Below are 26,448 nucleotides of genomic sequence, written 5' to 3' on the forward strand. Positions count from 1 at the left end.
CATGGCGGGAGCTGTGGTCCCGGGGCTGCCAGACGTCCATGTTGATTCCCAGGCTATGGAGGGATCTGTGGTCCCGGGGAAGCCATGCAGCCATGTTGGTTCTCGGGGCATGGCAGGATCTGTGGTCCCAAGGCTGACGTGCGGCCATGTTTGTTCCCGGTTCATTGCAGGATCTGTGGGCCCAAGGCTGCTGGGCGGCCATGTTGGTTCCCGGGTCATGGCGGGAGCTGTGGGCCCGGGGCTCCCGCCGGCCATGTTGGTTCCCGAGGCATGGCAGGAGCTGTGTGACTAGGGCTGGTGCAGGCCATGTTGTTTCACGGGGCATGGCGGGAGCTGTGGGCCCCGGGGCAGGCGGGTGACCACGTTGGTTCCCAGGGTCATGGCGGGAGCTGTGGGCCCGGGGATGCCGCCGGCCGTGTTGGTTCCCGGGGCATGGCGGGAGCTGTGGGCCCAGGGCTCCCGGTCGGCCATGTTGTTTCCCAGGGCATGGTGGGAGCTGTGGGCTCGGGGCTTCAGGGCGGCCATGTTGGTTCCCGGGGCATGGCTGGAGCTGTGGGCCTGGGGCTTCAGGGCGGCCATGTTGGTTCCTGGGACATGGGTGGAGCTGTGGGCCCAGGGCTCCCTGTCGGCCACGTTGGTTCCCAGGGCATGGCGGGAGCTGTGGGCCCGGGACTGCTGCCGGCCATGTTGGTTTACGTGGCATGGCGGGAGCTGTGGGCTTGGGGCTTCAGGGCAGCCATGCTGGTTTCCGGGGCATGGCGGGAGCTGTGGGCCCCGGGGCTATCACCGGTCATGTTGGGTCCCAAGGCATGGCGGGAGTTCTGCTCCCACGGCTGCTGGGCTGCCATGTTGGTTCCCAGGGCATGGCGGGAGCTGATGACCCGGGGCTGCTGATGTCCGTGTTGGTTTCCGGGGCATGGCGGGAGCTGTGGGCCTGGGGCTGACGGCAGCCATTTTGGTTCCCGGGCCATGGCGGGAGCTGTGGTCCTCGGGGTTTCCTGAGGGCCATGTTGGATCCCAGGGCATGGCGGGAGCTGTGGGCCCAGGGCTACCGGTTTGCCATGTTGTTTCCCGGGGCGTGGTGGGAGCTGTGAGCCCAAAGCTCCTGCCAGCCACGTTGGTTCTTGGGTCATGGCGGGAGCTGTGGGCCCGGGGCTCCCGGTCAGCCATGTTGGATCCCAGGGCATGGCGGGAGCTGTGGGCCCGAGTCTGCTGCCGGCCGTGTTGGTTCCGGGGGCATGGCGGGAGCTGTGTGCCCAGGGCTCCCTGTCGGCCATGTTGGTTCCCAGGGCATGGTGGGAGCTGTGGGCTTGGGGCTTCAGGGCGGCCATGTTGGTTCCCGGGGCATGGCTGGAGCTGTGGGCCTGGGGCTTCAGGGCAGCCATGTTGGTTCCCGGGACATGGTGGGAGCTGTGGGCCCAGGGCTCCCTGTCGGCCATGTTGGTTCCCAGGGCATGGTGGGAGCTGTGTCCCCGGGGCTATCACCGGCCATGTTGGGTCCCAAGGCATGGCGGGAGTTTTGCTCCCACCGCTGCTGGGCCGCCAAGTTGGTTCCCAGGGCATGGCGGCAGATGATGACCCGGGGCTACTGACGTCCATGTTGGTTCCCGGGTCATGGCGGGAGCTGTGGGCCCGGGGCTGCTGGACGGCCATGTTGGTTACCAATGCATGGCGGGAGCTGTGGGCCCAGGGCTGACGGGTGGCTTATTGGTTCCCAGAGCATGGCAAGAGCTGTGGTCCCGGGGGTGCCGGGCGGCCATCTATGTTCCCGGGGCATGGCGGGAGCTGTGGGCACGGGGCTGCCTGGCGGCCATGTTGGTTCCCAGGGCATTTCGGCATCTGTGGGCCTGGGGCTACTTGGCGGCCATGTTGGTTTCCGGGGCATAGTAAGAACTGTCAGCCCAGGGCTGCCGGTCGGCCATATTGGTTCCCAGGGCATGGCGGGAGCTGTGATCCCGAAGCTGCTGCCGGCCATGTTGGTTCCGAGGGCAAGGCGGGAGTTGTGGGCCCAGTTTTACCAGGTGGCCATGTTTGTTCCCGGGGCATGTTCGCAGCTGTAGGCCAGGGGCTGCCGGGCGGCCATGTTGGTTCCCGGGGCATGGCTGGAGCTGTGGGCCTGGGGCTTCAGGGCGGCCATGTTGGTTCCCGGGACATGGGTGGAGCTGTGGGCCCAGGGCTCCCTGTCGGCCACGTTGGTTCCCAGGGCATGGCGGGAGCTGTGGGCCCGGGACTGCTGCCGGCCATGTTGGTTTACGTGGCATGGCGGGAGCTGTGGGCTTGGGGCTTCAGGGCAGCCATGCTGGTTTCCGGGGCATGGCGGGAGCTGTGGGCCCGGGGCTATCACCGGTCATGTTGGGTCCCAAGGCATGGCGGGAGTTCTGCTCCCACGGCTGCTGGGCTGCCATGTTGGTTCCCAGGACATGGCGGGAGCTGATGACCCGGGGCTGCTGATGTCCGTGTTGGTTTCCGGGGCATGGCGGGAGCTGTGGGCCTGGGGCTGACGGCAGCTATTTTGGTTCCCGGGCCATGGCGGGAGCTGTGGTCCTCGGGGTTTCCTGAGGGCCATGTTGGATCCCAGGGCATGGCGGGAGCTGTGGGCCCAGGGCTACCGGTTTGCCATGTTGGTTCCCGGGGTGTGGTGGGAGCTGTGAGCCCAAAGCTCCTGCCAGCCACGTTGGTTCTCGGGTCATGGCGGGAGCTGTGGGCCCGGGGCTCCCGGTCAGCCATGTTGGATCCCAGGGCATGGCGGGAGCTGTGGGCCCGAGTCTGCTGCCGGCCGTGTTGGTTCCGGGGGCATGGCGGGAGCTGTGTGCCCAGGGCTCCCTGTCGGCCATGTTGGTTCCCAGGGCATGGTGGGAGCTGTGGGCTTGGGGCTTCAGGGCGGCCATGTTGGTTCCCGGGGCATGGCTGGAGCTGTGGGCCTGGGGCTTCAGGGCAGCCATGTTGGTTCCCGGGACATGGTGGGAGCTGTGGGCCCAGGGCTCCCTGTCGGCCATGTTGGGTCCCAAGGCATGGCGGGAGTTTTGCTCCCACCGCTGCTGGGCCGCCAAGTTGGTTCCCAGGGCGTGGCGGCAGATGATGACCCGGGGCTACTGACGTCCATGTTGGTTCCCGGGTCATGGCGGGAGCTGTGGGCCCGGGGCTGCTGGACGGCCATGTTGGTTACCAATGCATGGCGGGAGCTGTGGGCCCAGGGCTGACGGGTGGCTTATTGGTTCCCAGAGCATGGCAAGAGCTGTGGTCCCGGGGGTGCCGGGCGGCCATCTATGTTCCCGGGGCATGGCGGGAGCTGTGGGCACGGGGCTGCCTGGCGGCCATGTTGGTTCCCAGGGCATTTCGGCATCTGTGGGCCTGGGGCTACTTGGCGGCCATGTTGGTTTCCGGGGCATAGTAAGAACTGTCAGCCCAGGGCTGCCGGTCGGCCATATTGGTTCCCAGGGCATGGCGGGAGCTGTGGGCCCGAAGCTGCTGCCGGCCATGTTGGTTCCGAGGGCAAGGCGGGAGTTGTGGGCCCAGTTTTACCAGGCGGCCATGTTTGTTCCCGGGGCATGTTCGCAGCTGTAGGCCAGGGGCTGCCGGGCGGCCATGTTGGTTCCCAGGGCATGGCGGGAGCTGTGAGCCTCGGGCTGCCGGGCGGCCATGTTGGTTCCCGGGGCATGGTGGGAGCTTTTTTCTCACGGCTGCTTGGCGGCCACGTTGGTTCCCTGGACATGGCCGGAGCTGTGGTCTCAAGGGTGCCGTTGGCCATGTTGGTTTCCGGGTCATGGCGGGAGCCGTGGGCCCGGGTCTGCTGCCGGCCGTGTTTGTTCCTGGGGCATGGCGGGAGCTGTGGTCCCGAAGCTGCTGCCGGCCATGTTGGTTCCGAGGGCAAGGCGGGAGCTGTGGGCCCAGGGCTACCAGGCGGCCATGTTTGTTCCCGGGGCATGTTCGCAGCTGTAGACCAGGGGCTGCCAGGCGGCCATGTTGGTTCCTGGGGCATTGTGGGAGCTTTTTTCCCATGGTTGCTTGGCGGCCATGTTGGTTCCCAGGGCACTGCCTGAGCTGTGGTCTCGGGGGTGCTGTCGGCCATGTTGGTTCCCGGGGCATGGCGGTAGCTGTGGTCCTGGGGCTGCCGCCAGCCATGTGGTTTCCCAGGGCATGGTGGGAGCTGTGGGCCCGGGGCTGCCAGGCGGCCATGTTGGTTCCCAGGGCATGGCGGGAGCTGTTGGCCCGGGGCTGCTAGGCGGCCATGTTGGTTTCCAAGGCATGGTAAGAACTGTCAGCCCAGGGCTGCTGGACAGCCATGTTGCTTCCCCGGCCATGGCAGGAGTCGTGAACCCGGGGCTGCCACCAGCCATGTTGGTTCCCAGGGCATGGCGGGAGCTGTGGGCCCAGGACTGGCGGGCGGCCATGTTGGTTTCCAAGGCATGGTGGGATCTGTGGGCCCGGGGCCGCTGGGCGGCCATATTGGTTCCTGGGGCATGGCGAGACCTCTGGGCCTGGGGTGCCGCTGGCCATGCTGGTTCCAAAAGCATTTCGGCAGCTGTGGCCCAGGGTTTCCTGGTAACCATTTTGGTTCCGAGGGCATGGCGGGAGTTGTGGGCCTGGTGCTGTTTCCGGCCATGTGTTTTCCTGGACCATGTCGGGAGCTGTGGGCCCCGGGCTACCGGTCAGCCATGTTGGTTCCCTCGGCATGGCGGGAGCTGTGGGCCTGGGGCTCCCGCCAGCCATGTTGGTTCCCGGGGCATGGCAGGATCTGTCTGCCCACTGGTGTCAATGTCCATGTTGGTTCCCAGGGCATGGCGGGAGCTGTGGTCCCGGGGCTGCCAGACATCCATGTTGATTCCCAGGCTATGGAGGGATCTGTGCTCCCGGGGATGCCATGTGGCCATGTTGGTTCTCGGGGCATGGCGGGATCTGTGGTCCCAAGGCTGACATGCGGCCATGTTTGTTCCCGGTTCATTGCAGGATCTGTGGGCCCAAGACTGCTGGGCGGCCATGTTGGTTTCCAGGGTATAGTAAGAACTGTCATCGCAGGGCTGCCGGACGGGCATGTTGGTTTCCAGGGCATGGCGGGAGCTGTGGGCCCGTGGCTGCCCCCAGCCATGTTGGTCCTTGGGGCATGTCGGGAGCTGTTGGCCTGAGGCTACTGGACCGCCATTTTGGTTCCCGGGGCATAGGAGGAGCCGTGAGCCCAGGGCTGCTGCCAGACTTGTTGGTTCCTGGGGCATGGCGGGAGCTGTGGGCCCAGGGCTGTCATGCGGCCATGTTTGTTCCCAGGGCATGTTCGGAGCTGTGGGCCAGGGGCTGCCGGGCGGCCATGTTGGTTCCTGAGGCGTTGTGGGAGCTTTTTTCCCATGGCTGCTTGGCGGCCATGTTGGTTCCCGGGGCACGGCGGGAGCTGTGGGTCTGGTGCTTCTGCCAGCCATATTGGTTCCCGGGGCATGGTGGGAGCTGTGGGTGTGGTGCTGCTGCTGGCCATGTTGGTTCCCGGGGCATGGCGGGAGCTGTGGTTCCGAAGCTGCTGCCGGTTATGTTGGTTCCCATGGCATGGCGGGAGCTATGGGACTAGGGCTGCCAAGAGGCGATATTTGTTCCCGGGGCATGGCGGGAGCTGTGGGCCATGGACTGCCGAGCGGCCATGTTGTTTCCCAGGGCATGGCGGGATCTGTGGCCCCAGGGCTGCCGCCACCCATGTTGGTTCCCGGGGCATGGCAGGAGCTGTGGTCCCTAAGCTGCTGCCGGCCATGTTGGTTCCCAGGGCATGGCGGGGGCTGTGGGTCTGGGGCTGCCACCGACCATGATGGATTTCGGGTCATGACGGAAGCTGTGGGCTCAGGGATCCCGCCAGCCATGTTGGTTCCCTGGGCATGGCGGGAGCCATGGGCCCGGGTCTGCTGCCAGCCATGTTGGTTCCCGGGGCACAGCCAAAGCTGTGGGCTCGGGGGTGCCGTCGGCCATGTCAGTTCCCGGGGCATGGCGGGAGCTGTGGGCCCAGGGCTGCCGGGCGGACATGTTGTTTCCCAGGGCATGGTGGGAGCTGTGGGCTTGGGGCTGCCACTGGCCATGTTGGTTCCCGGGGCATTGTGGGAGCTTTTTTCCCATGGCTGCTTGGCGGCCATGTTGGTTCCCAGGGCACGGCCTGAGCTGTGGTCTCGGGGGTGCTGTCGGCCATGGTGGTTCCCGGGGCATGGCGGGAGCTGCGGTCCTGGGGCTGCCGCCAGCCATGTGGTTTCCCAGGGCATGGTGGGAGCTGTGGGCCCGGGGCTGCCAGGCGGCCATGTTGGTTCCCAGGGCATGGCGGGAGCTGTTGGCCCGGGGCTGCTAGGCGGCCATGTTGGTTTCCAAGGCATGGTAAGAACTGTCAGCCCAGGGCTGCCGGACAGCCATGTTCCTTCCCCGGCCATGGCAGGAGTCGTGAACCCGGGGCTGCCACCAGCCATGTTGGTTCCCAGGGCATGGCGGGAGCTGTGAGCCTGGGGCTGCCGGGCGGCCATGTTGGTTCTCGGAGCCTCCCGAGAGCTGTTGACCCGGGGCTGCTTGGCGGCCATGTTGGTTCCGAGGGCATGGCGGGAGCTGTGAGCCTCGGGCTGCCGGTCGGCCATGTTGGTTCCCGGGGCATGGCCAGAGCTGTGGTCTCAAGGGTGCCGTTGGCCATGTTGGTTTCCGGGTCATGGTGGGAGCTGTGGGCTCAGGGCTCCCTGTCGGCCATGTTGGTTCCCAGGGCATGGTGGGAGCTGTGTCCCCGGGGCTATCACCGGCCATGTTGGGTCCCAAGGCATGGCGGGAGTTTTGCTCCCACTGCTGCTGGGCCGCCAAGTTGGTTCCCAGGGCATGGCGGCAGATGATGACCCGGGGCTACTGACGTCCATGTTGGATCCCAGGGCATGGCGGGAGCTGTGGGCCCGGGGCTACCGGTTTGCCATGTTGGTTCCCGGGGCGTGGTGGGAGCTGTGAGCCCAAAGCTCCTGCCAGCCACGTTGGTTCTGGGGTCATGGCGGGAGCTGTGGGCCCGGGGCTCCCGGTCAGCCATGTTGGATCCCAGGGCATGGCGGGAGCTGTGGGCCCGGGGCTCCCTGTCGGCCATGTTGGTTCCCAGGGCATGGCGGGAGCTGTGGGCCCGAGTCTGCTGCCGGCCGTGTTGGTTCCGGGGGCATGGCGGGAGCTGTGTGCCCAGGGCTCCCTGTCGGCCATGTTGGTTCCCAGGGCATGGTGGGAGCTGTGGGCTTGGGGCTTCAGGGCGGCCATGTTGGTTCCCGGGGCATGGCTGGAGCTGTGGGCCTGGGGCTTCAGGGCAGCCATGTTGGTTCCCGGGACATGGTGGGAGCTGTGGGCCCAGGGCTCCCTGTCGGCCATGTTGGTTCCCAGGGCATGGTGGGAGCTGTGTCACCGGGGCTATCACCGGCCATGTTGGGTCCCAAGGCATGGCGGGAGTTTTGCTCCCACCGCTGCTGGGCCGCCAAGTTGGTTCCCAGGGCATGGCGGCAGATGATGACCCGGGGCTACTGACGTCTATGTTGGTTCCCGGGTCATGGCGGGAGCTGTGGGCCCGGGGCTGCTGGACGGCCATGTTGGTTACCAATGCATGGCGGGAGCTGTGGGCCCAGGGCTGACGGGTGGCTTATTGGTTCCCAGAGCATGGCAAGAGCTGTGGTCCCGGGGGTGCCGGGCGGCCATCTATGTTCCCGGGGCATGGCGGGAGCTGTGGGCACGGGGCTGCCTGGCGGCCATGTTGGTTCCCAGGGCATTTCGGCATCTGTGGGCCTGGGGCTACTTGGCGGCCATGTTGGTTTCCGGGGCATAGTAAGAACTGTCAGCCCAGGGCTGCCGGTCGGCCATATTGGTTCCCAGGGCATGGCGGGAGCTGTGATCCCGAAGCTGCTGCCGGCCATGTTGGTTCCGAGGGCAAGGCGGGAGTTGTGGGCCCAGTTTTACCAGGCGGCCATGTTGGTTCCCAGGGCACTGCCTGAGCTGTGGTCTCGGGGGTTCTGTCGGCCATGGTGGTTCCCGGGGCATGGCGGGAGCTGTGGTCCTGGGGCTGCCGCCAGCCATGTGGTTTCCCAGGGCATGGTGGAAGCTGTGGGCCCGGGGCTGCCAGGCGGCCATGTTGGTTCCCAGGGCATGGCGGGAGCTGTTGGCCCGGGGCTGCTAGGCGGCCATGTTGGTTTCCAAGGCATGGTAAGAACTGTCAGCCCAGGGCTGCTGGACAGCCATGTTGCTTCCCCGGCCATGGCAGGAGTCGTGAACCCGGGGCTGCCACCAGCCATGTTGGTTCCCAGGGCATGGCGGGAGCTGTGGGCCCAGGACTGGCGGGCGGCCATGTTGGTTTCCAAGGCATGGTGGGATCTGTGGGCCCGGGGCCGCTGGGCGGCCATATTGGTTCCTGGGGCATGGCGAGACCTCTGGGCCTGGGGTGCCGCTGGCCATGCTGGTTCCAAAAGCATTTCGGCAGCTGTGGCCCAGGGTTTCCTGGTAACCATTTTGGTTCCGAGGGCATGGCGGGAGTTGTGGGCCTGGTGCTGTTTCCGGCCATGTGTTTTCCTGGACCATGTCGGGAGCTGTGGGCCCCGGGCTACCGGTCAGCCATGTTGGTTCCCTCGGCATGGCGGGAGCTGTGGGCCTGGGGCTCCCGCCAGCCATGTTGGTTCCCGGGGCATGGCAGGATCTGTCTGCCCACTGGTGTCAATGTCCATGTTGGTTCCCAGGGCATGGCGGGAGCTGTGGTCCCGGGGCTGCCAGACATCCATGTTGATTCCCAGGCTATGGAGGGATCTGTGCTCCCGGGGATGCCATGTGGCCATGTTGGTTCTCGGGGCATGGCGGGATCTGTGGTCCCAAGGCTGACATGCGGCCATGTTTGTTCCCGGTTCATTGCAGGATCTGTGGGCCCAAGACTGCTGGGCGGCCATGTTGGTTTCCAGGGTATAGTAAGAACTGTCATCGCAGGGCTGCCGGACGGGCATGTTGGTTTCCAGGGCATGGCGGGAGCTGTGGGCCCGTGGCTGCCCCCAGCCATGTTGGTCCTTGGGGCATGTCGGGAGCTGTTGGCCTGAGGCTACTGGACCGCCATTTTGGTTCCCGGGGCATAGGAGGAGCCGTGAGCCCAGGGCTGCTGCCAGACTTGTTGGTTCCTGGGGCATGGCGGGAGCTGTGGGCCCAGGGCTGTCATGCGGCCATGTTTGTTCCCAGGGCATGTTCGGAGCTGTGGGCCAGGGGCTGCCGGGCGGCCATGTTGGTTCCTGAGGCGTTGTGGGAGCTTTTTTCCCATGGCTGCTTGGCGGCCATGTTGGTTCCCGGGGCACGGCGGGAGCTGTGGGTCTGGTGCTTCTGCCAGCCATATTGGTTCCCGGGGCATGGTGGGAGCTGTGGGTGTGGTGCTGCTGCTGGCCATGTTGGTTCCCGGGGCATGGCGGGAGCTGTGGTTCCGAAGCTGCTGCCGGTTATGTTGGTTCCCATGGCATGGCGGGAGCTATGGGACTAGGGCTGCCAAGAGGCGATATTTGTTCCCGGGGCATGGCGGGAGCTGTGGGCCATGGACTGCCGAGCGGCCATGTTGTTTCCCAGGGCATGGCGGGATCTGTGGCCCCAGGGCTGCCGCCACCCATGTTGGTTCCCGGGGCATGGCAGGAGCTGTGGTCCCTAAGCTGCTGCCGGCCATGTTGGTTCCCAGGGCATGGCGGGGGCTGTGGGTCTGGGGCTGCCACCGACCATGATGGATTTCGGGTCATGACGGAAGCTGTGGGCTCAGGGATCCTGCCAGCCATGTTGGTTCCCTGGGCATGGCGGGAGCCATGGGCCCGGGTCTGCTGCCAGCCATGTTGGTTCCCGGGGCACAGCCAAAGCTGTGGGCTCGGGGGTGCCGTCGGCCATGTCAGTTCCCGGGGCATGGCGGGAGCTGTGGGCCCAGGGCTGCCGGGCGGACATGTTGTTTCCCAGGGCATGGTGGGAGCTGTGGGCTTGGGGCTGCCACTGGCCATGTTGGTTCCCGGGGCATTGTGGGAGCTTTTTTCCCATGGCTGCTTGGCGGCCATGTTGGTTCCCAGGGCACGGCCTGAGCTGTGGTCTCGGGGGTGCTGTCGGCCATGGTGGTTCCCGGGGCATGGCGGGAGCTGCGGTCCTGGGGCTGCCGCCAGCCATGTGGTTTCCCAGGGCATGGTGGGAGCTGTGGGCCCGGGGCTGCCAGGCGGCCATGTTGGTTCCCAGGGCATGGCGGGAGCTGTTGGCCCGGGGCTGCTAGGCGGCCATGTTGGTTTCCAAGGCATGGTAAGAACTGTCAGCCCAGGGCTGCCGGACAGCCATGTTCCTTCCCCGGCCATGGCAGGAGTCGTGAACCCGGGGCTGCCACCAGCCATGTTGGTTCCCAGGGCATGGCGGGAGCTGTGAGCCTGGGGCTGCCGGGCGGCCATGTTGGTTCTCGGAGCCTCCCGAGAGCTGTTGACCCGGGGCTGCTTGGCGGCCATGTTGGTTCCGAGGGCATGGCGGGAGCTGTGAGCCTCGGGCTGCCGGTCGGCCATGTTGGTTCTCGGGACATCCAGAGAGCTGTGGGCCAGGGGCTGCCGGGCGGCCATGTTGGTTCCCGGGGCATGGCCAGAGCTGTGGTCTCAAGGGTGCCGTTGGCCATGTTGGTTTCCGGGTCATGGTGGGAGCTGTGGGCTCAGGGCTCCCTGTCGGCCATGTTGGTTCCCAGGGCATGGTGGGAGCTGTGTCCCCGGGGCTATCACCGGCCATGTTGGGTCCCAAGGCATGGCGGGAGTTTTGCTCCCACCGCTGCTGGGCCGCCAAGTTGGTTCCCAGGGCATGGCGGCAGATGATGACCCGGGGCTACTGACGTCCATGTTGGATCCCAGGGCATGGCGGGAGCTGTGGGCCCGGGGCTACCGGTTTGCCATGTTGGTTCCCGGGGCGTGGTGGGAGCTGTGAGCCCAAAGCTCCTGCCAGCCACGTTGGTTCTGGGGTCATGGCGGGAGCTGTGGGCCCGGGGCTCCCGGTCAGCCATGTTGGATCCCAGGGCATGGCGGGAGCTGTGGGCCCGGGGCTCCCTGTCGGCCATGTTGGTTCCCAGGGCATGGCGGGAGCTGTGGGCCCGAGTCTGCTGCCGGCCGTGTTGGTTCCGGGGGCATGGCGGGAGCTGTGTGCCCAGGGCTCCCTGTCGGCCATGTTGGTTCCCAGGGCATGGTGGGAGCTGTGGGCTTGGGGCTTCAGGGCGGCCATGTTGGTTCCCGGGGCATGGCTGGAGCTGTGGGCCTGGGGCTTCAGGGCAGCCATGTTGGTTCCCGGGACATGGTGGGAGCTGTGGGCCCAGGGCTCCCTGTCGGCCATGTTGGTTCCCAGGGCATGGTGGGAGCTGTGTCCCCGGGGCTATCACCGGCCATGTTGGGTCCCAAGGCATGGCGGGAGTTTTGCTCCCACCGCTGCTGGGCCGCCAAGTTGGTTCCCAGGGCATGGCGGCAGATGATGACCCGGGGCTACTGACGTCTATGTTGGTTCCCGGGTCATGGCGGGAGCTGTGGGCCCGGGGCTGCTGGACGGCCATGTTGGTTACCAATGCATGGCGGGAGCTGTGGGCCCAGGGCTGACGGGTGGCTTATTGGTTCCCAGAGCATGGCAAGAGCTGTGGTCCCGGGGGTGCCGGGCGGCCATCTATGTTCCCGGGGCATGGCGGGAGCTGTGGGCACGGGGCTGCCTGGCGGCCATGTTGGTTCCCAGGGCATTTCGGCATCTGTGGGCCTGGGGCTACTTGGCGGCCATGTTGGTTTCCGGGGCATAGTAAGAACTGTCAGCCCAGGGCTGCCGGTCGGCCATATTGGTTCCCAGGGCATGGCGGGAGCTGTGATCCCGAAGCTGCTGCCGGCCATGTTGGTTCCGAGGGCAAGGCGGGAGTTGTGGGCCCAGTTTTACCAGGCGGCCATGTTGGTTCCCAGGGCACTGCCTGAGCTGTGGTCTCGGGGGTGCTGTCGGCCATGGTGGTTCCCGGGGCATGGCGGGAGCTGTGGTCCTGGGGCTGCCGCCAGCCATGTGGTTTCCCAGGGCATGGTGGAAGCTGTGGGCCCGGGGCTGCCAGGCGGCCATGTTGGTTCCCAGGGCATGGCGGGAGCTGTTGGCCCGGGGCTGCTAGGCGGCCATGTTGGTTTCCAAGGCATGGTAAGAACTGTCAGCCCAGGGCTGCTGGACAGCCATGTTGCTTCCCCGGCCATGGCAGGAGTCGTGAACCCGGGGCTGCCACCAGCCATGTTGGTTCCCAGGGCATGGCGGGAGCTGTGGGCCCAGGACTGGCGGGCGGCCATGTTGGTTTCCAAGGCATGGTGGGATCTGTGGGCCCGGGGCCGCTGGGCGGCCATATTGGTTCCTGGGGCATGGCGAGACCTCTGGGCCTGGGGTGCCGCTGGCCATGCTGGTTCCAAAAGCATTTCGGCAGCTGTGGCCCAGGGTTTCCTGGTAACCATTTTGGTTCCGAGGACATGGCGGGAGTTGTGGGCCTGGTGCTGTTTCCGGCCATGTGTTTTCCTGGACCATGTCGGGAGCTGTGGGCCCCGGGCTACCGGTCAGCCATGTTGGTTCCCTCGGCATGGCGGGAGCTGTGGGCCTGGGGCTCCCGCCAGCCATGTTGGTTCCCGGGGCATGGCAGGATCTGTCTGCCCACTGGTGTCAATGTCCATGTTGGTTCCCAGGGCATGGCGGGAGCTGTGGTCCCGGGGCTGCCAGACATCCATGTTGATTCCCAGGCTATGGAGGGATCTGTGCTCCCGGGGATGCCATGTGGCCATGTTGGTTCTCGGGGCATGGCGGGATCTGTGGTCCCAAGGCTGACATGCGGCCATGTTTGTTCCCGGTTCATTGCAGGATCTGTGGGCCCAAGACTGCTGGGCGGCCATGTTGGTTTCCAGGGTATAGTAAGAACTGTCATCGCAGGGCTGCCGGACGGGCTTGTTGGTTTCCAGGGCATGGCGGGAGCTGTGGGCCCGTGGCTGCCCCCAGCCATGTTGGTCCTTGGGGCATGTCGGGAGCTGTTGGCCTGAGGCTACTGGACCGCCATTTTGGTTCCCGGGGCATAGGAGGAGCCGTGAGCCCAGGGCTGCTGCCAGACTTGTTGGTTCCTGGGGCATGGCGGGAGCTGTGGGCCCAGGGCTGTCATGCGGCCATGTTTGTTCCCAGGGCATGTTCGGAGCTGTGGGCCAGGGGCTGCCGGGCGGCCATGTTGGTTCCTGAGGCGTTGTGGGAGCTTTTTTCCCATGGCTGCTTGGCGGCCATGTTGGTTCCCGGGGCACGGCGGGAGCTGTGGGTCTGGTGCTTCTGCCAGCCATATTGGTTCCCGGGGCATGGTGGGAGCTGTGGGTGTGGTGCTGCCGCTGGCCATGTTGGTTCCCGGGGCATGGCGGGAGCTGTGGTTCCGAAGCTGCTGCCGGTTATGTTGGTTCCTATGGCATGGCGGGAGCTATGGGACTAGGGCTGCCAAGAGGCGATATTTGTTCCCGGGGCATGGCGGGAGCTGTGGGCCATGGACTGCCGAGCGGCCATGTTGTTTCCCAGGGCATGGCGGGATCTGTGGCCCCAGGGCTGCCGCCACCCATGTTGGTTCCCGGGGCATGGCAGGAGCTGTGGTCCCTAAGCTGCTGCCGGCCATGTTGGTTCCCAGGGCATGGCGGGGGCTGTGGGTCTGGGGCTGCCACCGACCATGATGGATTTCGGGTCATGACGGAAGCTGTGGGCTCAGGGATCCCGCCAGCCATGTTGGTTCCCTGGGCATGGCGGGAGCCATGGGCCCGGGTCTGCTGCCAGCCATGTTGGTTCCTGGGGCACAGCCAAAGCTGTGGGCTCGGGGGTGCCGTCGGCCATGTCAGTTCCCGGGGCATGGCGGGAGCTGTGGGCCCAGGGCTGCCGGGCGGACATGTTGTTTCCCAGGGCATGGTGGGAGCTGTGGGCTTGGGGCTGCCACTGGCCATGTTGGTTCCCGGGGCATTGTGGGAGCTTTTTTCCCATGGCTGCTTGGCGGCCATGTTGGTTCCCAGGGCACGGCCTGAGCTGTGGTCTCGGGGGTGCTGTCGGCCATGGTGGTTCCCGGGGCATGGCAGGAGCTGCGGTCCTGGGGCTGCCGCCAGCCATGTGGTTTCCCAGGGCATGGTGGGAGCTGTGGGCCCGGGGCTGCCAGGTGGCCATGTTGGTTCCCAGGGCATGGCGGGAGCTGTTGGCCCGGGGCTGCTAGGCGGCCATGTTGGTTTCCAAGGCATGGTAAGAACTGTCAGCCCAGGGCTGCCGGACAGCCATGTTCCTTCCCCGGCCATGGCAGGAGTCGTGAACCCGGGGCTGCCACCAGCCATGTTGGTTCCCAGGGCATGGCGGGAGCTGTGAGCCTGGGGCTGCCGGGCGGCCATGTTGGTTCTCGGAGCCTCCCGAGAGCTGTTGACCCGGGGCTGCTTGGCGGCCATGTTGGTTCCGAGGGCATGGCGGGAGCTGTGAGCCTCGGGCTGCCGGTCGGCCATGTTGGTTCTCGGGCCATCCAGAGAGCTGTGGGCCAGGGGCTGCCGGGCGGCCATGTTGGTTCCCGGGGCATGGCGGGAGCTTTTTTCCCATGGCTGCTTGGCGCCCATGTTGGTTCCCGGGGCATGGCCGGAGCTGTGGTCTCAAGGGTGCCGTTGGCCATGTTGGTTTCCTGGTCATGGCGGGAGCTGTGGGCTCAGGGCTCCCGCTGGCCATGTTGGTTCCGAGGGCATGGCGGAAGCTGTGGGCCCAGGACTGCCGCGCGGCCATGTTGGTTCCCGGGGCATGGCGCGAGCTTTTTTCCCACGGCTTCTTGGTGGCCATGTTGGTTCTCTGGACACGGCCGGAACTGTGGCTCGGGGGTGCCGTCGGCCATGTTGGATCCCGGGTCATGGCGCGAGCTGTGGGCTCAGGGCTCCCGCCGGCCATGTTGGTTCCCGGGGCATGGCGGGAGCCGTGGGCCCGGGTCTGCTGCCGGCCATGTTGGTTCGCGGGGCATGTTGGAATCTGTGGGCTCGGGGGTGTGGTTGGCCATGTTGGTTCATGGGGCATGGCAGGAGCTGTAAGTCTCGCGCTGCCGCCAGCCATGTTGGTTCCCAGGGCTTGGCGGAAGCTGTGGGCCCAGGACTGGCGGGCGGCCATGTTGGTTTCCAAGGCATGGTGGGATCTGTGGGCCCGGGGCCGCCGGGCGGCCATATTGGTTCCTGGGGCATGGCGAGACCTCTGGGCCTGGGGTGCCGCTGGCCATGCTGGTTCCAAAAGCATTTCGGCAGCTGTGGCCCAGGGTTTCCTGGTAACCATTTTGGTTCCGAGGGCATGGCGGGAGTTGTGGGCCTGGTGCTGTTTCCGGCCATGTGTTTTCCTGGACCATGTTGGGAGCTGTGGGCCCCGGGCTACCGGTCAGCCATGTTGGTTCCCTCGGCATGGCGGGAGCTGTGGGCCTGGGGCTGATGGGTGGCCATGTTGGTTCTCGGAGCCTCCCGAGAGCTGTTGACCCGGGGCTGCTTGGCGGCCATGTTGGTTCCGAGGGCATGGCGGAAGCTGTGAGCCTCGGGCTGCCGGTCGGCCATGTTGGTTCTCGGACCATGCAGAGAGCTGTGGGCCCCGGGCTACCGGTCAGCCATGTTGGTTCCCTCAGCATGGTGGGAGCTGTGGGCCTGGGGCTCCCGCTAGCCATGTTGGTTCTCGGGGCATGGCAAGATCTGTGGGCCCACTGGTGTCAATGTCCATGTTGGTTCCCAGGGCATGGCGGGAGCTGTGGTCCCGGGGCTGCCAGACGTCCATGTTGATTCCCAGGCTATAGAGGGATCTGTGGTCCCGGGGAAGCCATGCAGCCATGTTGGTTCTCGGGGCATGGCAGGATCTGTGGTCCCAAGGCTGACGTGCGGCCATGTTTGTTCCCGGTTCATTGCAGGATCTGTGGGCCCAAGGCTGCTGGGCGGCCATGTTGGTTCCCGGGTCATGGCGGGAGCTGTGGGCCCGGGGCTCCCGCCGGCCATGTTGGTTCCCGAGGCATGGCAGGAGCTGTGTGACTAGGGCTGGTGCAGGCCATGTTGTTTCACGGGGCATGGCGGGAGCTGTGGGCCCCGGGGCAGGCGGGTGACCACGTTGGTTCCCAGGGTCATGGCGGGAGCTGTGGGCCCGGGGATGCCGCCGGCCGTGTTGGTTCCCGGGGCATGGCGGGAGCTGTGGGCCCAGGGCTCCCGGTCGGCCATGTTGTTTCCCAGGGCATGGTGGGAGCTGTGGGCTCGGGGCTTCAGGGCGGCCATGTTGGTTCCCGGGGCATGGCTGGAGCTGTGGGCCTGGGGCTTCAGGGCGGCCATGTTGGTTCCCGGGACATGGGTGGAGCTGTGGGCCCAGGGCTCCCTGTCGGCCACGTTGGTTCCCAGGGCATGGCGGGAGCCGTGGGCCCGGGTCTGCTGCCGGCCATGTTGGTTCCCGGGGCATGGTGGGATCTGTGGGCTCGGGGGTGTGGTTGGCCATGTTGGTTCATGGGGCATGGCAGGAGCTGTAAGTCTCGCGCTGCCGCCAGCCATTTTGGTTCCCAGGGCTTGGCGGAAGCTGTGGGCCCAGGACTGGCGGGCGGCCATGTTGGTTTCCAAGGCATGGTGGGATCTGTGGGCCCGGGGCCGCCGGGCGGCCATATTGGTTCCTGGGGCGTGGCAGGAGCTCTGAGCCCAAAGCTCCTGCCGCCTACGATGGTTCTCGGGTAATGGCGGGAGCTGTGGGCCCGGGGCTCCCGGTCGGCCAGTTGGTTCCCAGGGCATGGCGGCAGCTGATGACATGGGGCTGCTGACGTCCATGTTGGTTCCAGGGGCATGGCGGGAGCTGTGGGCCCAGGGCTGATGGGCGGCCATGTTGGTTACCAAGGCATGGCGGGAGCTGTGGGCCCAGGGCTGACGGGTGGCCATATTGGTTCCCAGAGCATGGCAAGAGCTGTGGGCCCGGGGGTGCCGGGCTGCCATCTTTGTTCCCGGGGCATGGCGGGAGCTGTGAGCACGGGGCTGCCTGGCGGCCATGTTGGTTCCCAGGGCATTTCGGGATCTGCGGGCCTGGGGCTACTTGGCGGCCATGTTGGTTTCCGGGGCATAGTAAGAACTGTCAGCCCAGGGCTGCCGGTCAGCCATATTGGTTCCCGGGGCATGGCGGAAGCTGTGGGCCCAAGGCTCCCTCTGACCATGTTGGTTCCCGGGGCATGGCGGGAGCTGTGGGCCTGGGGCTGCCGCCAGCCACCTTGGTTCCCGAGGCATGGTAAGAGCTGCTGTTCCGGGGCTGCTGTCGGCCACGTTGGTTCACAAGGCATGGGGGGAGCTGTGGGCCCGAGGCTGCCACCAGAAATGTTGATTCCCGGGGCATGTTCGCAGCTGTAGGCCAGGGGCTGCCGGGCGGCCATCTATGTTCCCAGGGCATGGCGGGAGCTGTGGTCTTCGGGGTTTCCTGAGGGCCATGTTGGATCCCAGGGCATGGCGGGAGCTGTGGGCCCAGGGCTGCCGGTTTGCCATGTTAGTTCCCGGGGCGTGGCGGGAGCTGTGAGCCCAAAGCTCCTGCCGGCCACGTTGGTTCTCGGGTCATGGTGGGAGCTGTGGCCCGGGGCTCCCGGTCAGCCATGTTGGTTCCCAGGGCTTGGCGGGAGCTGTGGATCCGAGTCTGCTGCTGGCCATGTTGTTTTCCCAGGGCATGGCGGGAGCTGTTGGGCACGGGTCTATCGCCGGCCATGTTGGGTCCCAAGGCATGGCGGGAGTTTTGCTCCTACGGCTGCTGGGCCGCCACGTTGGTTCCCAGGGCATGACGGCAGGTGATGACCCGGGGCTGCTGACATCCATGTTTGTTCCAGGGGCATGGCGGGAACTGTGGGCCCGGGGCTGATGGGCGGCCATGTTGGTTCTCGGAGCCTCCTGAGAGCTGTTGACCCGGGGCTGCTTGGCGGCCATGTTGGTTCCGAGGGCATGGCGGAAGCTGTGAGCCTCGGGCTGCCGGTCGGCCATGTTGGTTCTCGGGCCATCCAGAGAGCTGTGGGCCAGGGGCTACCGGGCGGCCATGTTGGTTCCCGGGGCATGGCCGGAGCTGTGGTCTCAAGGGTGCCGTTGGCCATGTTGGTTTCCGGGTCATGGCGGGAGCTGTGGGCTCAGGGCTCCCGCCGGCCATGTTGGTTCCCGGGGCATGGCGGGAGCCGTGGGCTCGGGTCTGCTGCTGGCCATGTTGGTTCCGGGGCATGGCGGGAGCTGTGGGCTCGGGGGTGCCGTTGGCCATGTTAATTCATGGGGCATGGCAGGAGCTGTAAGTCTCGCGCTGCCGCCAGCCATTTTGGTTCCCAGGGCTTGGCGGAAGCTGTGGGCCCAGGACTGGCGGGCGGCCATGTTGGTTTCCAAGGCATGGTGGGATCTGTGGGCCCGGGGCCGCCGGGCGGCCATATTGGTTCCTGGGGCGTGGCAGGAGCTCTGAGCCCAAAGCTCCTGCCGCCTACGATGGTTCTCGGGTAATGGCGGGAGCTGTGGGCCCGGGGCTCCCGGTCGGCCAGTTGGTTCCCAGGGCATGGCGGGAGCTGTTGGCCCGGGGCTGCTAGGCGGCCATGTTGGTTTCCAAGGCATGGTAAGAACTGTCAGCCCAGGGCTGCCGGACAGCCATGTTCCTTCCCCGGCCATGGCAGGAGTCGTGAACCCGGGGCTGCCACCAGCCATGTTGGTTCCCAGGGCATGGCGGGAGCTGTGAGCCTGGGGCTGCCGGGCGGCCATGTTGGTTCTCGGAGCCTCCCGAGAGGTGTTGACCCGGGGCTGCTTGGCGGCCATGTTGGTTCCGAGGGCATGGCGGGAGCTGTGAGCCTCGGGCTGCCGGTCGGCCATGTTGGTTCTCGGGGCATCCAGAGAGCTGTGGGCCAGGGGCTGCCGGGCGGCCATGTTGGTTCCCGGGGCATGGCGGGAGCTTTTTTCCCATGGCTGCTTGGCGCCCATGTTGGTTCCCGGGGCATGGCCGGAGCTGTGGTCTCAAGGGTGCCGTTGGCCATGTTGGTTTCCTGGTCATGGCGGGAGCTGTGGGCTCAGGGCTCCCGCTGGCCATGTTGGTTCCGAGGGCATGGCGGAAGCTGTGGGCCCAGGACTGCCGCGCGGCCATGTTGGTTCCCGGGGCATGGCGCGAGCTTTTTTCCCACGGCTTCTTGGTGGCCATGTTGGTTCTCTGGACACGGCCGGAACTGTGGCTCGGGGGTGCCGTCGGCCATGTTGGATCCCGGGTCATGGCGCGAGCTGTGGGCTCAGGGCTCCCGCCGGCCATGTTGGTTCCCGGGGCATGGCGGGAGCCGTGGGCCCGGGTCTGCTGCCGGCCATGTTGGTTCACGGGGCATGTTGGAATCTGTGGGCTCGGGGGTGTGGTTGGCCATGTTGGTTCATGGGGCATGGCAGGAGCTGTAAGTCTCGCGCTGCCGCCAGCCATTTTGGTTCCCAGGGCTTGGCGGAAGCTGTGGGCCCAGGACTGGCGGGCGGCCATGTTGGTTTCCAAGGCATGGTGGGATCTGTGGGCCCGGGGCCGCCGGGCGGCCATATTGGTTCCTGGGGCATGGCGAGACCTCTGGGCCTGGGGTGCCGCTGGCCATGCTGGTTCCAAAAGCATTTCGGCAGCTGTGGCCCAGGGTTTCCTGGTAACCATTTTGGTTCCGAGGGCATGGCGGGAGTTGTGGGCCTGGTGCTGTTTCCGGCCATGTGTTTTCCTGGACCATGTCGGGAGCTGTGGGCCCCGGGCTACCGGTCAGCCATGTTGGTTCCCTCGGCATGGCGGGAGCTGTGGGCCTGGGGCTCCCGCTAGCCATGTTGGTTCTCGGGGCATGGCAAGATCTGTGGGCCCACTGGTGTCAATGTCCATGTTGGTTCCCAGGGCATGGCGGGAGCTGTGGTCCCGGGGCTGCCAGACGTCCATGTTGATTCCCAGGCTATGGAGGGATCTGTGGTCCCGGGGAAGCCATGCAGCCATGTTGGTTCTCGGGGCATGGCAGGATCTGTGGTCCCAAGGCTGACGTGCGGCCATGTTTGTTCCCGGTTCATTGCAGGATCTGTGGGCCCAAGGCTGCTGGGTGGCCATGTTGGTTCCCGGGTCATGGCGGGAGCTGTGGGCCCGGGGCTCCCGCCGGCCATGTTGGTTCCCGAGGCATGGCAGGAGCTGTGTGACTAGGGCTGGTGCAGGCCATGTTGTTTCACGGGGCATGGCGGGAGCTGTGGGCCCCGGGGCAGGCGGGTGACCACGTTGGTTCCCAGGGTCATGGCGGGAGCTGTGGGCCCGGGGATGCCGCCGGCCGTGTTGGTTCCCGGGGCATGGCGGGAGCTGTGGGCCCAGGGCTCCCGGTCGGCCATGTTTGTTCCCGGGGCATGTTCGCAGCTGTAGGCCAGGGGCTGCCGGGCGGCCATGTTGGTTCCCGGGGCATGGCTGGAGCTGTGGGCCTGGGGCTTCAGGGCGGCCATGTTGGTTCCCGGGACATGGGTGGAGCTGTGGGCCCAGGGCTCCCTGTCAGCCACGTTGGTTCCCAGGGCATGGCGGGAGCTGTGGGCCCGGGACTGCTGCCGGCCATGTTGGTTTACGTGGCATGGCGGGAGCTGTGGGCTTGGGGCTTCAGGGCAGCCATGCTGGTTTCCGGGGCATGGCGGGAGCTGTGGGCCCGGGGCTATCACCGGTCATGTTGGGTCCCAAGGCATGGCGGGAGTTCTGCTCCCACGGCTGCTGGGCTGCCATGTTGGTTCCCAGGACATGGCGGGAGCTGATGGCCCGGGGCTGCTGATGTCCGTGTTGGTTTCCAGGGCATGGCGGAAGCTGTGGGCCTGGGGCTGACGGCAGCCATTTTGGTTCCCGGGCCATGGCGGGAGCTGTGGTCCTCGGGGTTTCCTGAGGGCCATGTTGGATCCCAGGGCATGGCGGGAGCTGTGGGCCCAGGGCTACCGGTTTGCCATGTTGGTTCCCGGGGTGTGGTGGGAGCTGTGAGCCCAAAGCTCCTGCCAGCCACGTTGGTTCTCGGGTCATGGCGGGAGCTGTGGGCCCGGGGCTCCCGGTCAGCCATGTTGGATCCCAGGGCATGGCGGGAGCTGTGGGCCCGAGTCTGCTGCCGGCCGTGTTGGTTCCGGGGGCATGGCGGGAGCTGTGTGCCCAGGGCTCCCTGTCGGCCATGTTGGTTCCCAGGGCATGGTGGGAGCTGTGGGCTTGGGGCTTCATGCGGCCATGTTGGTTCCCGGGGCATGGCTGGAGCTGTGGGCCTGGGGCTTCAGGGCAGCCATGTTGGTTCCCGGGACATGGTGGGAGCTGTGGGCCCAGGGCTCCCTGTCGGCCACGTTGGTTCCCAGGGCATGGTGGGAGCTGTGTCCCCGGGGCTATCACCGGCCATGTTGGGTCCCAAGGCATGGCGGGAGTTTTGCTCCCACCGCTGCTGGGCCGCCAAGTTGGTTCCCAGGGCATGGCGGAAGCTGTGAGCCTCGGGCTGCCGGTCGGCCATGTTGGTTCTCGGACCATGCAGAGAGCTGTGGGCCCCGGGCTACCGGTCAGCCATGTTGGTTCCCTCAGCATGGTGGGAGCTGTGGGCCTGGGGCTCCCGCTAGCCATGTTGGTTCTCGGGGCATGGCAAGATCTGTGGGCCCACTGGTGTCAATGTCCATGTTGGTTCCCAGGGCATGGCGGGAGCTGTGGTCCCGGGGCTGCCAGACGTCCATGTTGATTCCCAGGCTATAGAGGGATCTGTGGTCCCGGGGAAGCCATGCAGCCATGTTGGTTCTCGGGGCATGGCAGGATCTGTGGTCCCAAGGCTGACGTGCGGCCATGTTTGTTCCCGGTTCATTGCAGGATCTGTGGGCCCAAGGCTGCTGGGCGGCCATGTTGGTTCCCGGGTCATGGCGGGAGCTGTGGGCCCGGGGCTCCCGCCGGCCATGTTGGTTCCCGAGGCATGGCAGGAGCTGTGTGACTAGGGCTGGTGCAGGCCATGTTGTTTCACGGGGCATGGCGGGAGCTGTGGGCCCCGGGGCAGGCGGGTGACCACGTTGTTTCCCAGGGTCATGGCGGGAGCTGTGGGCCCGGGGATGCCGCCGGCCGTGTTGGTTCCCGGGGCATGGCGGGAGCTGTGGGCCCAGGGCTCCCGGTCGGCCATGTTGTTTCCCAGGGCATGGTGGGAGCTGTGGGCTCGGGGCTTCAGGGCGGCCATGTTGGTTCCCGGGGCATGGCTGGAGCTGTGGGCCTGGGGCTTCAGGGCGGCCATGTTGGTTCCCGGGACATGGGTGGAGCTGTGGGCCCAGGGCTCCCTGTCGGCCACGTTGGTTCCCAGGGCATGGCGGGAGCCGTGGGCCCGGGTCTGCTGCCGGCCATGTTGGTTCCCGGGGCATGGTGGGATCTGTGGGCTCGGGGGTGTGGTTGGCCATGTTGGTTCATGGGGCATGGCAGGAGCTGTAAGTCTCGCGCTGCCGTTAGCCATTTTGGTTCCCAGGGCTTGGCGGAAGCTGTGGGCCCAGGACTGGCGGGCGGCCATGTTGGTTTCCAAGGCATGGTGGGATCTGTGGGCCCGGGGCCGCCGGGCGGCCATATTGGTTCCTGGGGCGTGGCAGGAGCTCTGAGCCCAAAGCTCCTGCCGCCTACGATGGTTCTCGGGTAATGGCGGGAGCTGTGGGCCCGGGGCTCCCGGTCGGCCAGTTGGTTCCCAGGGCATGGCGGCAGCTGATGACATGGGGCTGCTGACGTCCATGTTGGTTCCCAGGGCATGGCGGGAGCTGTGGGCCCAGGGCTGATGGGCAGCCATGTTGGTTACCAAGGCATGGCGGGAGCTGTGGGCCCAGGGCTGACGGGTGGCCATATTGGTTCCCAGAGCATGGCAAGAGCTGTGGGCCCGGGGGTGCCGGGCTGCCATCTTTGTTCCCGGGGCATGGCGGGAGCTGTGAGCACGGGGCTGCCTGGCGGCCATGTTGGTTCCCAGGGCATTTCGGGATCTGCGGGCCTGGGGCTACTTGGCGGCCATGTTGGTTTCCGGGGCATAGTAAGAACTGTCAGCCCAGGGCTGCCGGTCAGCCATATTGGTTCCCGGGGCATGGCGGAAGCTGTGGGCCCAAGGCTCCCTCTGACCATGTTGGTTCCCGGGGCATGGCGGGAGCTGTGGGCCTGGGGCTGCCGCCAGCCACCTTGGTTCCCGAGGCATGGTAAGAGCTGCTGTTCCGGGGCTGCTGTCGGCCACGTTGGTTCACAAGGCATGGGGGGAGCTGTGGGCCCGAGGCTGCCACCAGAAATGTTGATTCCCGGGGCATGTTCGCAGCTGTAGGCCAGGGGCTGCCGGGCGGCCATCTATGTTCCCGGGGCATGGCGGGAGCTGTGGTCTTCGGGGTTTCCTGAGGGCCATGTTGGATCCCAGGGCATGGCGGGAGCTGTGGGCCCAGGGCTGCCGGTTTGCCATGTTAGTTCCCGGGGCGTGGCGGGAGCTGTGAGCCCAAAGCTCCTGCCGGCCACGTTGGTTCTCGGGTCATGGTGGGAGCTGTGGCCCGGGGCTCCCGGTCAGCCATGTTGGTTCCCAGGGCTTGGCGGGAGCTGTGGATCCGAGTCTGCTGCTGGCCATGTTGTTTTCCCAGGGCATGGCGGGAGCTGTTGGGCACGGGTCTATCGCCGGCCATGTTGGGTCCCAAGGCATGGCGGGAGTTTTGCTCCTACGGCTGCTGGGCCGCCACGTTGGTTCCCAGGGCATGACGGCAGGTGATGACCCGGGGCTGCTGACATCCATGTTTGTTCCAGGGGCATGGCGGGAACTGTGGGCCCGGGGCTGATGGGCGGCCATGTTGGTTCTCGGAGCCTCCTGAGAGCTGTTGACCCGGGGCTGCTTGGCGGCCATGTTGGTTCCGAGGGCATGGCGGAAGCTGTGAGCCTCGGGCTGCCGGTCGGCCATGTTGGTTCTCGGGCCATCCAGAGAGCTGTGGGCCAGGGGCTGCCGGGCGGCCATGTTGGTTCCTGGGGCATGGCCGGAGCTGTGGTCTCAAGGGTGCCGTTGGCCATGTTGGTTTCCGGGTCATGGCGGGAGCTGTGGGCTCAGGGCTCCCGCCGGCCATGTTGGTTCCCGGGGCATGGCGGGAGCCGTGGGCTCGGGTCTGCTGCTGGCCATGTTGGTTCCGGGGCATGGCGGGAGCTGTGGGCTCGGGGGTGCCGTTGGCCATGTTAATTCATGGGGCATGGCAGGAGCTGTAAGTCTCGCGCTGCCGCCAGCCATTTTGGTTCCCAGGGCTTGGCGGAAGCTGTGGGCCCAGGACTGGCGGGCGGCCATGTTGGTTTCCAAGGCATGGTGGGATCTGTGGGCCCGGGGCCGCCGGGCGGCCATATTGGTTCCTGGGGCGTGGCAGGAGCTCTGAGCCCAAAGCTCCTGCCGCCTACGATGGTTCTCGGGTAATGGCGGGAGCTGTGGGCCCGGGGCTCCCGGTCGGCCAGTTGGTTCCCAGGGCATGGCGGGAGCTGTTGGCCCAGGGCTGCTAGGCGGCCATGTTGGTTTCCAAGGCATGGTAAGAACTGTCAGCCCAGGGCTGCCGGACAGCCATGTTCCTTCCCCGGCCATGGCAGGAGTCGTGAACCCGGGGCTGCCACCAGCCATGTTGGTTCCCAGGGCATGGCGGGAGCTGTGAGCCTGGGGCTGCCGGGCGGCCATGTTGGTTCTCGGAGCCTCCCGAGAGCTGTTGACCCGGGGCTGCTTGGCGGCCATGTTGGTTCCGAGGGCATGGCGGGAGCTGTGAGCCTCGGGCTGCCGGTCGGCCATGTTGGTTCTCGGGGCATCCAGAGAGCTGTGGGCCAGGGGCTGCCGGGCGGCCATGTTGGTTCCCGGGGCATGGCGGGAGCTTTTTTCCCATGGCTGCTTGGCGCCCATGTTGGTTCCCGGGGCATGGCCGGAGCTGTGGTCTCAAGGGTGCCGTTGGCCATGTTGGTTTCCTGGTCATGGCGGGAGCTGTGGGCTCAGGGCTCCCGCCGGCCATGTTGGTTCCGAGGGCATGGCGGAAGCTGTGGGCCCAGGACTGCCGCGCGGCCATGTTGGTTCCCGGGGCATGGCGCGAGCTTTTTTCCCACGGCTTCTTGGTGGCCATGTTGGTTCTCTGGACACGGCCGGAACTGTGGCTCGGGGGTGCCGTCGGCCATGTTGGATCCCGGGTCATGGCGCGAGCTGTGGGCTCAGGGCTCCCGCCGGCCATGTTGGTTCCCGGGGCATGGCGGGAGCCGTGGGCCCGGGTCTGCTGCCGGCCATGTTGGTTCGCGGGGCATGTTGGAATCTGTGGGCTCGGGGGTGTGGTTGGCCATGTTGGTTCATGGGGCATGGCAGGAGCTGTAAGTCTCGCGCTGCCGCCAGCCATTTTGGTTCCCAGGGCTTGGCGGAAGCTGTGGGCCCAGGACTGGCGGGCGGCCATGTTGGTTTCCAAGGCATGGTGGGATCTGTGGGCCCGGGGCCGCCGGGCGGCCATATTGGTTCCTGGGGCATGGCGAGACCTCTGGGCCTGGGGTGCCGCTGGCCATGCTGGTTCCAAAAGCATTTCGGCAGCTGTGGCCCAGGGTTTCCTGGTAACCATTTTGGTTCCGAGGGCATGGCGGGAGTTGTGGGCCTGGTGCTGTTTCCGGCCATGTGTTTTCCTGGACCATGTTGGGAGCTGTGGGCCCCGGGCTACCGGTCAGCCATGTTGGTTCCCTCGGCATGGCGGGAGCTGTGGGCCTGGGGCTGATGGGTGGCCATGTTGGTTCTCGGAGCCTCCCGAGAGCTGTTGACCCGGGGCTGCTTGGCGGCCATGTTGGTTCCGAGGGCATGGCGGAAGCTGTGAGCCTCGGGCTGCCGGTCGGCCATGTTGGTTCTCGGACCATGCAGAGAGCTGTGGGCCCCGGGCTACCGGTCAGCCATGTTGGTTCCCTCAGCATGGTGGGAGCTGTGGGCCTGGGGCTCCCGCTAGCCATGTTGGTTCTCGGGGCATGGCAAGATCTGTGGGCCCACTGGTGTCAATGTCCATGTTGGTTCCCAGGGCATGGCGGGAGCTGTGGTCCCGGGGCTGCCAGACGTCCATGTTGATTCCCAGGCTATAGAGGGATCTGTGGTCCCGGGGAAGCCATGCAGCCATGTTGGTTCTCGGGGCATGGCAGGATCTGTGGTCCCAAGGCTGACGTGCGGCCATGTTTGTTCCCGGTTCATTGCAGGATCTGTGGGCCCAAGGCTGCTGGGCGGCCATGTTGGTTCCCGGGGCATGGCGGGAGCTGTGGGCCCAGGGCTCCCGGTCGGCCATGTTTGTTCCCGGGGCATGTTCGCAGCTGTAGGCCAGGGGCTGCCGGGCGGCCATGTTGGTTCCCGGGGCATGGCTGGAGCTGTGGGCCTGGGGCTTCAGGGCGGCCATGTTGGTTCCCGGGACATGGGTGGAGCTGTGGGCCCAGGGCTCCCTGTCAGCCACGTTGGTTCCCAGGGCATGGCGGGAGCTGTGGGCCCGGGACTGCTGCCGGCCATGTTGGTTTACGTGGCATGGCGGGAGCTGTGGGCTTGGGGCTTCAGGG

Source organism: Opisthocomus hoazin, chromosome 17 (assembly GCF_030867145.1).
Source record: "Opisthocomus hoazin isolate bOpiHoa1 chromosome 17, bOpiHoa1.hap1, whole genome shotgun sequence".
Lineage (NCBI taxonomy): Eukaryota > Metazoa > Chordata > Aves > Opisthocomiformes > Opisthocomidae > Opisthocomus > Opisthocomus hoazin.